The sequence below is a fragment of the Eretmochelys imbricata genome, chromosome 5 (assembly GCF_965152235.1).
Source record: "Eretmochelys imbricata isolate rEreImb1 chromosome 5, rEreImb1.hap1, whole genome shotgun sequence".
Taxonomy (NCBI): domain Eukaryota; kingdom Metazoa; phylum Chordata; order Testudines; family Cheloniidae; genus Eretmochelys; species Eretmochelys imbricata.
Window position 1 is genome coordinate 99674407 of NC_135576.1, and position 12291 is coordinate 99686697.

At 44.5% G+C, this 12291-nt stretch overlaps 1 protein-coding gene across 3 annotated transcripts in view; it reads right to left on the reverse strand.

Moving 5' to 3' along the window:
• Positions 1-12291, reverse strand: part of TJP2 (tight junction protein 2) — a 96222-nt gene that overhangs the window by 62661 nt on the left and 21270 nt on the right. For 2 of the 3 annotated variants that reach the window (XM_077817606.1, XM_077817602.1), the window contains exon 2: positions 6525-6645. The exons of the other annotated variant lie outside the window; for it this stretch is intronic. The gene's annotated coding sequence lies outside the window, so the exon portion shown is untranslated. The remainder of the gene's footprint in view (positions 1-6524; positions 6646-12291) is intronic. 3 annotated transcript variants of the gene reach the window in all.

Here is a 12291-nt window from a genome sequence, read left to right on the forward strand (position 1 = left end):
AATTTGACCACAGGCAAACAATCTACCTTCTGTGCAGCAGCAATTTAGAGAGATGACTTGCTGGAGCACATGGTCATGAGAAACCCGTTATTACTTCTGCAAATTATCAAATATTACTGTGAATGAAGGAATTGTGCAGCCACCAGCTTCAGCAAGAACACTCCAGACTGTAACATTTTAACATTATTTTTAATTTGTATCTTGTAGTAATCAGCACACACACTCCTGCCAAACAATATTCCCCATTGACCGGCAACTGGTTGTACTAATCAAAACCAGGTGGTTATTTTTTACGTTATGAATTATGCTGTATTTTATCATTTCTGAACTGTGCCTTTTTCCTGGATTTTCCAACAAACATATTTATGTATTTTTACATGTAATATTTATGTCAATGTCATGATTACCAGGCAATGATATATATAGTGGTAAAATCAGGGGACTAGGAACACTTCAGTGAGAGATGCCAGTGTGACATACCAGGGTACAACCTAGACTAATGAGTAGCTGTGTCACCCCTACCCTCTAACCTGAGGTGCCCTTTACAATGCCTTGCTGCTCACAAACAGCCTTCAGCGTGTAAGTTGCTCCCAGCTATGTCTCTGTGTGTGGTGCAGCCAGTCAGCTACACTTTAGCTCTTACCATCCTTAAAAATCACCACAGGGTGACCCCAAAACACTCCCTGTCTCAGATTTTCCCCAGAAACATATATGTCCCATACTGCCCAACCCTCTCTTGGAGAGTACAAATACATTATATTTGAGTCCATTATTCCTTTAAAGGGAATAATATGCACACATTACTCCAAATGAGGTTATCCAGACACTTCAATTTGAACACACTGGATTAGATAAAACAACAAAACAAGTTTATTAACTACAAAGAGAGATTTTAAGTAATGATGCATAAAAGTCAGAAATGGTTACAAGAAAAAGATAAAACTCTTACTAGTATCTACTTAAGAAACTTTCTTAGTTGCAATGCAAACTTTCTCATCATATGCTCCAGCAGATTACTGACCAAACTCTCTAGGTCAGGATTCCTCCACCAGAGTCCAATTACTTCTCCCCATTTGTCTCTTAGGTGCAGTAAATGCGATGGGCAGAGAGTGAGAAGGATGCCGAGGGGTGTTTGTCCCCCCTCTTTATAGTTTCAGTCTCTCTCCTGAAAAACATTTCCAGCTGATAACCAGGAGCCAAAGAGGCTATGTGGAAGGATATTCCCTGCTTGTTTTTTCACCTGCTTTAACTTCCTTTGTATTCCCTTCCTGCTTGATGACTCTGTTTACTGCTTAAATGCAAATGAACCAGAGCACACATTCCTTTGTTTAGGACAGACCTGTTTGCCAACTTCTGCTTGGGTAGGGCTGTGGGGTTTGGAACGTGTGTTAACAACATCATACAGTGGGATCTTATAACTTCATATACTATGTTGTCATACACATTTTACCAGGACAATATTGACCAGCAATTCATGAGTTTTCAAATGATACCTTACAAGGCATACTTTGGATAAAGATTATTACAATAGTGAGTAGGGTGTGACTACAGGGGTATACTCTGTTACAGTTGGATACTTGTGAGAATTAGACCACTTATTCGGGCACCTAAATAAGGACTTAGAAGCTTAATTTTAGGCATCTAGTGTTAAAAATCTTAGCCCAGAAGATCTGGGTTCTATTCCCAGCTCTTCCTCAGATTCCTATATAATCTTGGGCAGGTCAGCTGTGTCTCTCAGTTTCCCCTATCCATAAAATGGGGCTAACACATACCACAGTAAAATTAATTAAGATCCTCTGATGAAAGGTGCTATCAATTATCTTGTAAGAATGCCATGCTGTTAAGCCCTCTTCCCCTACATCATAGATTTTACAGGTTGATGGCAAACAGCATTCCAAATTACACATAAAACAGTTTGTCTAGCCTTAATGATTGAAAGTGATGGATTTATTAATATCTTTTATAGTGACTTGGGGGGCAGAAGGCATACAATAGAATGAGCCTTCAGCACTGCTTAGGGGACTAGCTAGTGCAGGAATGCCCAAAGAAGTGCAAGATACAATCTACAAGACACAGCATACTGACGCTGCACTCAGCTTTAATGCAGAGACGCAGCATGTAGAGATTACAGGTCTCTGTGTACAATGTTTGATTTTGTTCATCACACATCATAATCTGTTGTGTCAATGGGATAACAGCCACCGTAGAACTGCATAGGGCACTTGTGGCTACTCCTAGTCTGGCTTCTATGACTACAAAAGAACCACCACCAAATATCTACACATTTTCAACTCTGCCCGGAAAAGCAGGTTACTCTTTTTCAGTGTAGAGATGCAACACAAACGGAACTGAAAATTTTAAAGTAGTTTATATTAATGTAAGAGTAGAGTGAGAAAATGTGCTAAACTTTAAGATGAATTGTTATGACTGGCACTTGATTACAGTTCACAAAGTGAAAAATTTTTTCAGCCACTGTGACAGACTAGATTAAAAACCCACTGCAGAGAGATCACTACGTTAAGAACAACATTATACTTTAAAGACCAAGATACCAAACCTATCTATTTGTTTATAGTGCTAGTTTAGAGCTCCTTGGCCACTTTGTTTACATAAGATTTTTAGCAGTGAGCCCAGAATTTTCTTTTGCTAAAATACAATCCAAAACATCATGAGCACATAGTACCAAGCAATGGTTTACTCTGAATAGATTTTCACCGACTGTATAATGTTGAAATACACGCAACAGCATCCTGAACCATAGCAAATGGGAGAGGCAGTACAGTCTATTGTACAATAGGCAGAACATGGACCAAGTCCGGACCACCAGATGCTTTTGAACAGCCCCCGAAATCTTTTTATTTACTTATTATCATTATTGTTCTTATTTTTTAATTATTTTCTCTGAAGTCCAGACCTTGACAAAAAAAAAATTGACGACCCCTGGTCTCCTGGATAGAGCACTGAACTGGTACTGAGACCTGGGATCTATTCCTGACCCTGCCACTGGCCTTCTAGATCACCATTCTGTGCCTCAGTTTCCCCCATCTTAAAATGGGGTTAATGATACTGACCTCTTTTGTATAATGCTTTGATATCTAGTGATTAAGCTAAGAGCCCGGTATTATTATATTATTATTGTTGTTATTATTATTATTATTAAATGCACTGTACTACTAAAAATTTGGAACAAAAAGAGGAGCAATTTTAATGCCATAATTAATATATGCTCTTCTCTCTGCAGAACCACATTAAAAAGAGGACCCACTCAGCGCTCATTTCACAGCAAAACTCCCCTAGACTATTTTAGAATAGAGGACAAAAACATTCTGTTTAAAAATTATTTTGTTTCCATTGTCCATCTCCTGTATTCTTCACTTCTCTTCCACAGGTCTTGATTATTAATCACATCTGTGAGACAATAGTGAGTTCAAGTGAGAGAAATGGCAATGGGAGTTGATGAAGGCAAGTTCCACTAGTATTAAAAATCTTTTCCACAATAATCAACGTTTAGGTCACGAGCAGAACAAGCAGACACACCACAGGGAAAGAAAGATCCTGCTTTCACGGAGATTACCATATTTATCAAGGGTAAGTGGAGAGAAATACAGAAAGCATCTGACATACAATAAATAAAAAACTTTGCTTGTAAAGAATATCAGTTAAGGAAAAAAATAAGCTCCAACAGGCTTTAGCAGCTCTTCAACCAAGTCGTTCCTTGACAGCATAAATCCACCTTCACAACTCTCTTTCTCCCCTTATCTGCTGTGTCTCATCGCATCACCCCTGCTAATTCAGCACATCCCGTTGCTATCCTCTCCAAAACAGTGTGAAAGTTACAGCTGCACCTATCCCTGAAGAACCCCCAAAACAGGGGGGCAAGGAAATATTGCCTGCCTTCCTCTTGGAGTTAATACTCTCCCAGCATAAAACTGTCTCCTCTGCAGCAGCGGGGGTATTTTTCAGCCTTGTCATCCCTAGACCTCTGACTTTGTTTACATCCTCACTAGGGAATTAAACATAAACTACCCTTCCCTTATGTTCACCAGTTCATCTGAACTTCTGGGAGCCCAAACGTACATCAGGCTCCGGTGGCTGGATGCATTTTCACCAGTGTGCTAGCACACAAAATGGGTCTGGTCACTGGAGCCATTTCTACAGTGGACTCCCACCAGTTCAGCTGAACGGGATTTTCAATAGGTTAAACTCCATACTGTAGACAGAACTTAACAGCAGAAAGCAGTCTGCCTTTTTGCCTGCCTGTGTGGGTGCAGGTTAAAACAGAACAGGGTCTTGTTCCTGATGTCCAGTGTACAATGCCTTTCCTTCCCACAGGTGTTTTAAGGATTATGCTCTCCACTCATCTGTTGGAAAGTGCAAGGAGGGCTTTCCTGCCGATTACCTCTCCACCATCAGTGTGCTTCTTCCTTGGACTCCATAAGCCATCTTAACAAAACTTAGGTTCTAAATTCATATGGCTAAATGGCTAAGAGATCAGAGGTTTTTGTTCCTAACTCTACCCTCTTCAACAAAAATAGAGCAGGAGGCAGCGATAGCTCAACACAACTGGATCAAAGTCCTTTACTTGTTCAGGTAAAACTCAAGATTTGAAGGCAGCACAAGTTTCCAGGTTCTCAATAGCCATGGCCATACCGGGCACATTGACAAAACAAAAGTCCCACCAGTTCTAATAACAGTTCAGCTGAACCATTTTTAGAACTGATGGTAATCCTTATGTCAGTTTCCCCAGCGTAGGCAAAGCAAATATGTTTTTTGTAAGAAAAGTCCTGCTAGAAAGGGATTCATAGATATTTAGGTCAGAAGGGACCATTGTGATCATCTAGTCTGACCTCCTGCACAATGCAGGCCACAGAATTTCACCCACCACTCCTGAGAAAAACCTCTCTCCTATGTCTGAGCTATTGAAGTCCTCAAATCGTGGTTTAAAGATTTCAAGGAGCAGAGAATCCTCCAGCAAGTGACCATGCCCCATGCTACAGAGGAAGGCGAAAAACCTCCAGGGCCTCTTCCAATCTACCCTGGAGGAAAATTCCTTCCCGACCCCAAATATGGCGATCAGCTAAACCCTGAGCATGTGGGCAAGACTCACCAGCCAGATACTACAGAAAATTCTTTCCTGGGTAACTCAGATCCCACCCCATCTAATATCCCATCACAGGCCATTGGGCTTATTTACCATGAATATTTAATTACCAAAACCATGGGGATCTCAAACCCCATTTTCCTATTTGTAGTGTTGAGGCAGAGACTCTTACTTAGCACCATCTATTCTTGCTTCTAGATTATTAAATTAGATTAATCAAAGCTGCTAGTGTGTCAGATACACTATCCAACAAGTTCTTGCAGCCTATCACAAGTAACAGACACCCATCACCACAGAACCTGAGCAACATCTTAGGTGTCTCAAGGCCAAGATTAACTTGTATCATGCTCATGTAGTAGGATACGATGACCCCTATGCTCCTTTAAAAAGTTACCTTCTGTTTATTCCACATGAAACCAAGCTGAGCATCTGTTTGACATTCTCATCAAAAGCACCTGAGACAGGGTTTCAAATGCAACATTTTCTAAGATGCCTAAAAGATACATTTACCTTAATGATGTACTATGAGAAAATATATGTGGCATAACACTGTGCTCTCTCTGGGTATTCTGTGCTATCCATGACTCAGTCACTGAGTAACTCACAATCATTTTGCCCTGTGTGCCTCGTTTAAAGTAATTGATTTTCTCGACACACACCCATACCAAATATTTATGTTGGTTGAAGACATTAACACAAATGAAATTAAACAAGTACTTATATGATATTTTAGGAGCAAAACATTAGCTAACAGATGAACTAATCCAGGGATTGGCAACCTTTGGCACGCGGCCCGTCAGGGAAAGCCGCTGGTGGGCCGGGACAGTTTGTTTACCTGCAGCGTCCGCAGGTTCAGCCGATCGCAGTTCCCACTGGCTCCGATTCACCGTTCCAGGCCAATGGGTGCTGCAGGAAGCGGTGCGGGCCGGGCCACCTCTTACCACAGCCAGCGTGGGCCTGGAACGGCGAACTGCAGCCAATGGGAGCTGCGATTGGCTGAACCTGTGAACGCTGCAGGTGAACAAACCAGCCTGGCCCACCAGCGGCTTTCCCTGATGGGCCGCCTGCCAAAGGCTGCTGATCCCTGAACTAATCCAACCCAGTGTATCATTATTTACTTGGCACCAACATATTTGATGTTTTGCAGACAAGGTCTGTACTTCAAAGAACCTATGTTATGCACTACCAAACTTTAGAGTATGCATGTATATATTGCTCCTAAGTTATAAGGGAATTCCAATAGAATTACATCGGATCACTGCATGACCACCTGAAGAATACAGCCTGATAAATCAATTAAAAACCACAGCTGAAGGAAATAATGATAATTTGTCACGTATCATAAAGCATTAGCTACAACATTTTACAGATTTCAGGCTGACGACTTTTTCCTAACTGACCTTATGGATCTGTTAACTAGTACCTGGTGAGGAATGCTGCTTTTCGACACACACTGTCTATTTCTGGTCAAGTGTTTTGGGCTTGAGGTACAGCTGTTCACCCAGTTCCTCTCACAAGGGGATGGCAGGGTAGTAGTCTGTTTCCTGAAAAATAAAGTTGCATTTAAGTCAAGTATAATCACAATGAATGCGTCAAGCTGTCCTGCACTGACTCAAGGCATGAGCACCAATGGCAGGGCAGATTGTTAAGAACCAGGGCACAAACCCCAAATGGTTGTGAGCTCAATACTTAGATTTCACCAACCAATTATCAAGTGTAAACTCCTTAGGCACTATAACTGTCTTAACATGAAATCACAAACAGTCTCCTTGGGTACACCAACTCGTCTTGCCACCCAGGTGAGCCTACTTTTGTGACAGATGGTCCCTTACACCAAGTATCACAGCAATATTCTGGTTACTTCAGTCCCAAAGAACAGTAATTTACCCCATGCCAACGGCACTTCAGATCTCACACCAAAGACAACACTTGTAGCCAATCCTATAATAAACTATCTAAAGATTTATTATATACGAAAAGCAAATGACAATTATTTACAATTTATATATAACCTCAAGTGAGTTCCAATCTTAAGATTCAAAAAGTAATAGAAGCTCCAATAATAAGCAAGCTCTATAGGTCTTTTAGGGCTAACCCTGTCTAAGCACTGAGATCTTTTGCTTACGCCCCCCAGGGTCCAAGCCACATAAAGATATAGTTCCTTATTAGGAGTTTTTATTCCCTTTCCCCACTCTGCTTTGAGCTGCAGACTCAGCTGATGGGAGGAAATCTCTTGCATCACTCATCTTAATGGAGGGGTTGAGGGGGAAGAGTAAACAACAAAGTCTTTAGTCCTCTTTAACATTCCACACTAGTCCATCAAGTATAGGGAAGCCTTCCTTGATTGGCAAGACATAAAACCTCTGTTGGAGACCAGCGTTTCACACTAGTCTGGTGATTTACACAATTACAGAGGCTTACAAAAGAAACGCTCAAATGTTACCTTACAATATGGATACCGATATTATAACTGAGATTAATGCAGGCAGCAACTCACAGGCATTCCATAAAGCCTAAACACTAAGCACACCCTTATAATTCTAATGCCTATTTTAACACTACTAAACACACAGGTGAGCCAGACTGGTTCCAGCTGTGTATTTGTCAGTGTTCAATGGAGACAAGGGGACCTTGGAATGAGCTGGCACCTGGCCTGTGAGCACCACAGAAGAGTGATCATGAAGCCTGGAGTACGGACATCCATAAGAAAAGGAAATTAAAGCAATTCCTTCTAAGCTAGCTTGTCTGCTTGAACTGTCCCTGGCAGTAAAGTGGAAATGTTGCCTGCCAAAGGGGAATCTTCAGCATTACTATTATTTGCTATGGTAGTGTCTAACCAAGTTCGCAGCCCCATTGTGCTAAGTGCTGTACAAACACAATGAGAGACGTAACTGCCCTAAACAGCTTACAATCTAAGCCCTGGTCTACACTAGGACTTTAGGTCGAATTTAGCAGCGTTAAATCGATGTAAACCTGCACCCATCCACACGATGAAGCCCTTTAGTTCGACTTAAAGGGGTCTTAAAATTGATTTCCGTACTCCACCCCTGACAAGTGGATTAGTGTTTAAATCGGCCTTGCCGGGTCGAATTTGGGGTACTATGGACACAATTCAACGGTATTGGCCTCCGGGAGCTATCCCAGAGTGCTCCATTATGACCGCTCTGGACAGCACTCTCAACTCAGACGCACTGGCCAGGTAGACAGGAAAAGAACTGCGAACTTTTGAATCTCATTTCCTGTTTGGCCAGCATGGCAAGCTACAGGTGACCATGCAGAGCTCATCAGCAGAGGTGACCATGATGGAGTCCCAGAATCGCAAAAGAGCTCCAGCATGGACTGAACGGGAGGTACGGGATCTGATCGCTGTATGGGGAGAGGAATCCGTGCTATCAGAACTCCATTCCAGTTTTCGAAATGCCAAAACCTTTGTCAAAATCTCCCAGGGCATGAAGGACAGAGGCCATAACAGGGATCCGAAGCAGTGCTGCGTGAAACTTAAGGAGCTGAGGCAAGCCTACCAGAAAACCAGAGGGGCGAACGGCCGCTCCGGGTCAGAGCCCAAAACATGCCACTTCTATGATGAGCTGCATGCCATTTTAGGGGGTTCAGCCACCACTACCCCAGCCGTGTTGTTTGACTCCTTCAATGGAGATAGAGGCAACACGGAAGCAGGTTTTGGGGACGAAGAAGAAGAAGAAGAAGATTATGATGATGAGGTTGTAGATAGCTCACAGCAAGCAAGCGGAGAAACCGCTTTTCCCGACAGCCAGGAACTGTTTCTGGACCTGGAGCCAGTACCCCCCGACCCCACCCAAGGCTGCCTCCTGGACCCAGCAGGCAGAGAAGGGACCTCCGGTGAGTGTACCTTTTAAAATACTATACATGGTTTAAAAGCAAGCATGTGAAAGGATTACTTTGCCCTGGCATTCGCGGCTCTCCTGGATGTACTCCCAAAGCCTTTGCAAAAGGTTTCTGGGGAGGGCAGCCTTATTGCGTCCTTCATGGTAGGACACTTTACCACTCCAGGCCAGTAACACGTACTTGGGAATCATTGTACAACAAAGCATTGCAGTGTATGTTTGCTGGCGTTCAAACAACATCCGTTCTTTATCTCTCTGTGTTATCCTCAGGAGAGTGAGATATCATTCATGGTCACCTGGTTGAAATAGGGTGCTTTTCTTCAGGGGACATTCAGAGGAGCCCGTTCCTGCTGAGCTGTTTGCCTGTGGCTAAACAGAAATGTTCCCCGCTGTTAGCCACGGGGAAAGGGGAGGGTTGAGGGGGTAGCCACACGGTGGGGGGAGGCAAAATGCGACCTTGTAACAAAAGCACATGTGCTATGTATGTAATGTTAACAGCAAGGTTTACCCTGAAAGACTGTAGCCACTGTTTTATAAAATGTGTCTTTTTAAATACCGCTGTCCCTTTTTTTTTCTCCACCAGCTGCACGTGTTTCAATGATCACAGGATCGTCTCCTTCCCAGAGGCTAGTGAAGATTAGAAAGAAAAAAAAAAAAACGCACTCGTGATGAAATGTTCTCTGAGCTCATGCTGTCCTCCCACACTGACAGAGCACAGATGAATGCGTGGAGGCAAATAATGTCAGAGTGCAGGAAAGCACAAAATGACCGGGAGGAGAGGTGGTGGGCTGAAGAGAGTAAGTGGCGGGCTGAAGACAGGGCTGAAGCTGAAAGGTGGAGGCAGCGTGATGAGAGGAGGCAGGATTCAATGCTGAGGCTGCTGGAGGACCAAACCAGTATGCTCCAGTGTATGGTTGAGCTGCAGCAAAGGCAGCTGGAGCACAGACTGCCACTACAGCCCCTGTGTAACCAACCGCCCTCCTCCCCAAGTTCCATAGCCTCCACACCCAGACGCCCAAGAACGCGGTGGGGGGGGCCACCGGCCAACCAGCCACTCCACCACAGAGGATTGCCCAAAAAAAAGAAGGCTGGCATTCAATAAATTTTAAAGTTGTAAACTTTTAAAGTGCTGTGTGGCATTTTCCTTCCCTCCTCCATCACCCCTCCTGGGCTATCTTGGTAGTCATCCCCCTATTTGTGTGATGAATGAATAAAGAATGCATGAATGTGAAGCAACAATGACTTTATTGCCTTTGCAAGCAATGATTAAAGGGAGGAGGGGAGGATCGTTAGCTTGCAGGGAAATAGAGTGAACCAAGGAGCGGGGGGTTTCATCAAGGAGAAACAAAGAGAACTTTCACACCGTAGCCTGACCAGTCATGAAACTGGTTTTCAAAGCTTCTCTGATGCGTGCCGCGCCCTCCTGTGCTCTTCTAACCGCCCTGGTGTCTGGCTGCGCGTAACCAGAAGCCAGGCAATTTGCCTCAACCTCCATAAACCCCCGCCATAAACGTTTCCCCCTTACTCTCACAGATATTGTGGAGCACACAGCAAGCAGTAATAACAGTGGGAATATTGGTTTCGCTGAGGTCTAAGCGAGTCAGTAAACTGCGCCAGCGCGCCTTTAAATGTCAAATGCACATTCTACCACCATTCTGCACTTGCTCAGCCTGTAGTTGAACAGCCCCTGACTACTGTCCAGGCTGCCTGTGTACGGCTTCATGAGCCACGGCATTAAGGGGTAGGCTGGGTCCCCACGGATACAAATAGGCATTTCAACGTCCCCAACAGTTATTTTCTGATCTGGGAATAAAGTCCCTTCCTGCAGCTTTTGAAACAGACCAGAGTTCCTGAAGATGCGAGCGTCATGTACCTTTCCCGGCCATCCCACGTTGATGTTGGTGAAACATTCCTTGTGATCCACCAGGACTTGCAGCACTATTGAAAAGGACCCCTTGCGGTTTATGTACTCGCCAGCTTGTTGCTCTGGTGCCAAGATAGGGATATGGGTTCTGTCTATGGCCCCACCACAGTTAGGGAATCCCATTGCAGCAAAGCCATCCACTATGACCTGCACATTTCCCAGGGTCACTACCCTTGATATCAGCAGATCTTTGATTGCATGGGCTACTTGCATCACAGCAGCCCCAACAGTAGACTTGCCCACTCCAAATTGATTCCCAACTGACCGGTAGCTGTCTGGCGTTGCAAGCTTCCACAGGGCTATCGCCACTCACTTCTCAACTGTGAGGGCTGCTCTCATCTTGGTATTCATGCGCTTCAGGGCAGGGGAAAGCAAGTCACAAAGTTCCATGAAAGTGCCCTTACGCATGCGAAAGTTTCGCAGCCACTGGGAATCGTCCCAGACCTGCAACACTATGCGGTCCCACCAGTCTGTGCTTGTTTCCCGAGCCCAGAATGGGCATTCCACAGCATGAACCTGCCCCATTAGCACCATGATGCATGCATTGGCAGGGCCCATGCTTTCCGAGAAATCTGTGTCCATGTCCTGATCACTCACCTGACTGCGCTGACGTCGCCTCCTCGCCCAATATCGCTCTGCCAGGTTCTGGTGCTGCATATACTGCTGGATAATGCGTGTGGTTTTTAATGTGCTCCTAATTGCCAAAGTGAGCTGAGCGGCCTCCATGCTTGCCTTGGTATGGCGTCCGCACAGAAAAAAGGCGCGGAACGATTGTCTGCCGTTGCTCTGACAGAGGGAGGGGCGACTGACGACATGGCTTACAGGGTTGGCTTCAGGGAGCTAAAAATCAATAAAGGGGGTGGCTTTACATCAAGGAGTATTTCAGGCAGGACTTCACGGAGGGTTCCAATAAGAAATGGTGCACCTAAGTTATTGTTCTTATTGGAACAAGGAGGTTAGTCTGGCCTCTGATTGATACATGGCTAGATTTACCTCGCTGCACCTTCTCTGTGAGTGACTGCAGTGTGACCTAGAGGAATGAGTCCCCTAGACGGGGGCGGGGGGGGGGGGGGAAGCAAATGGAGTACAAAACAAATCTGGTCTATTTCTTGTTTTGATCCACTCCATCTATCTTTTACATCTTTGGCTAGCAGTAGACAGTGCAGAAGGACTGCATGCCATCCACATCTCATGGCTGCCCGGCAGAAGATGATGCAATAGGACTGGTAGCAATCCGTATCGCCTGCCTGCTCACCATAAGACGGTTCAATAGGACTGACTGCAGGACTAAAGAGAATGACCTGGTCAAGTCACTCCAAATTTAGTCCCTGCGCCCATGTCTGCCCAGGCGCTCCTGGCCGACGTGGCCAGGAGTACCTCGGACATGACGATGACAACTACCA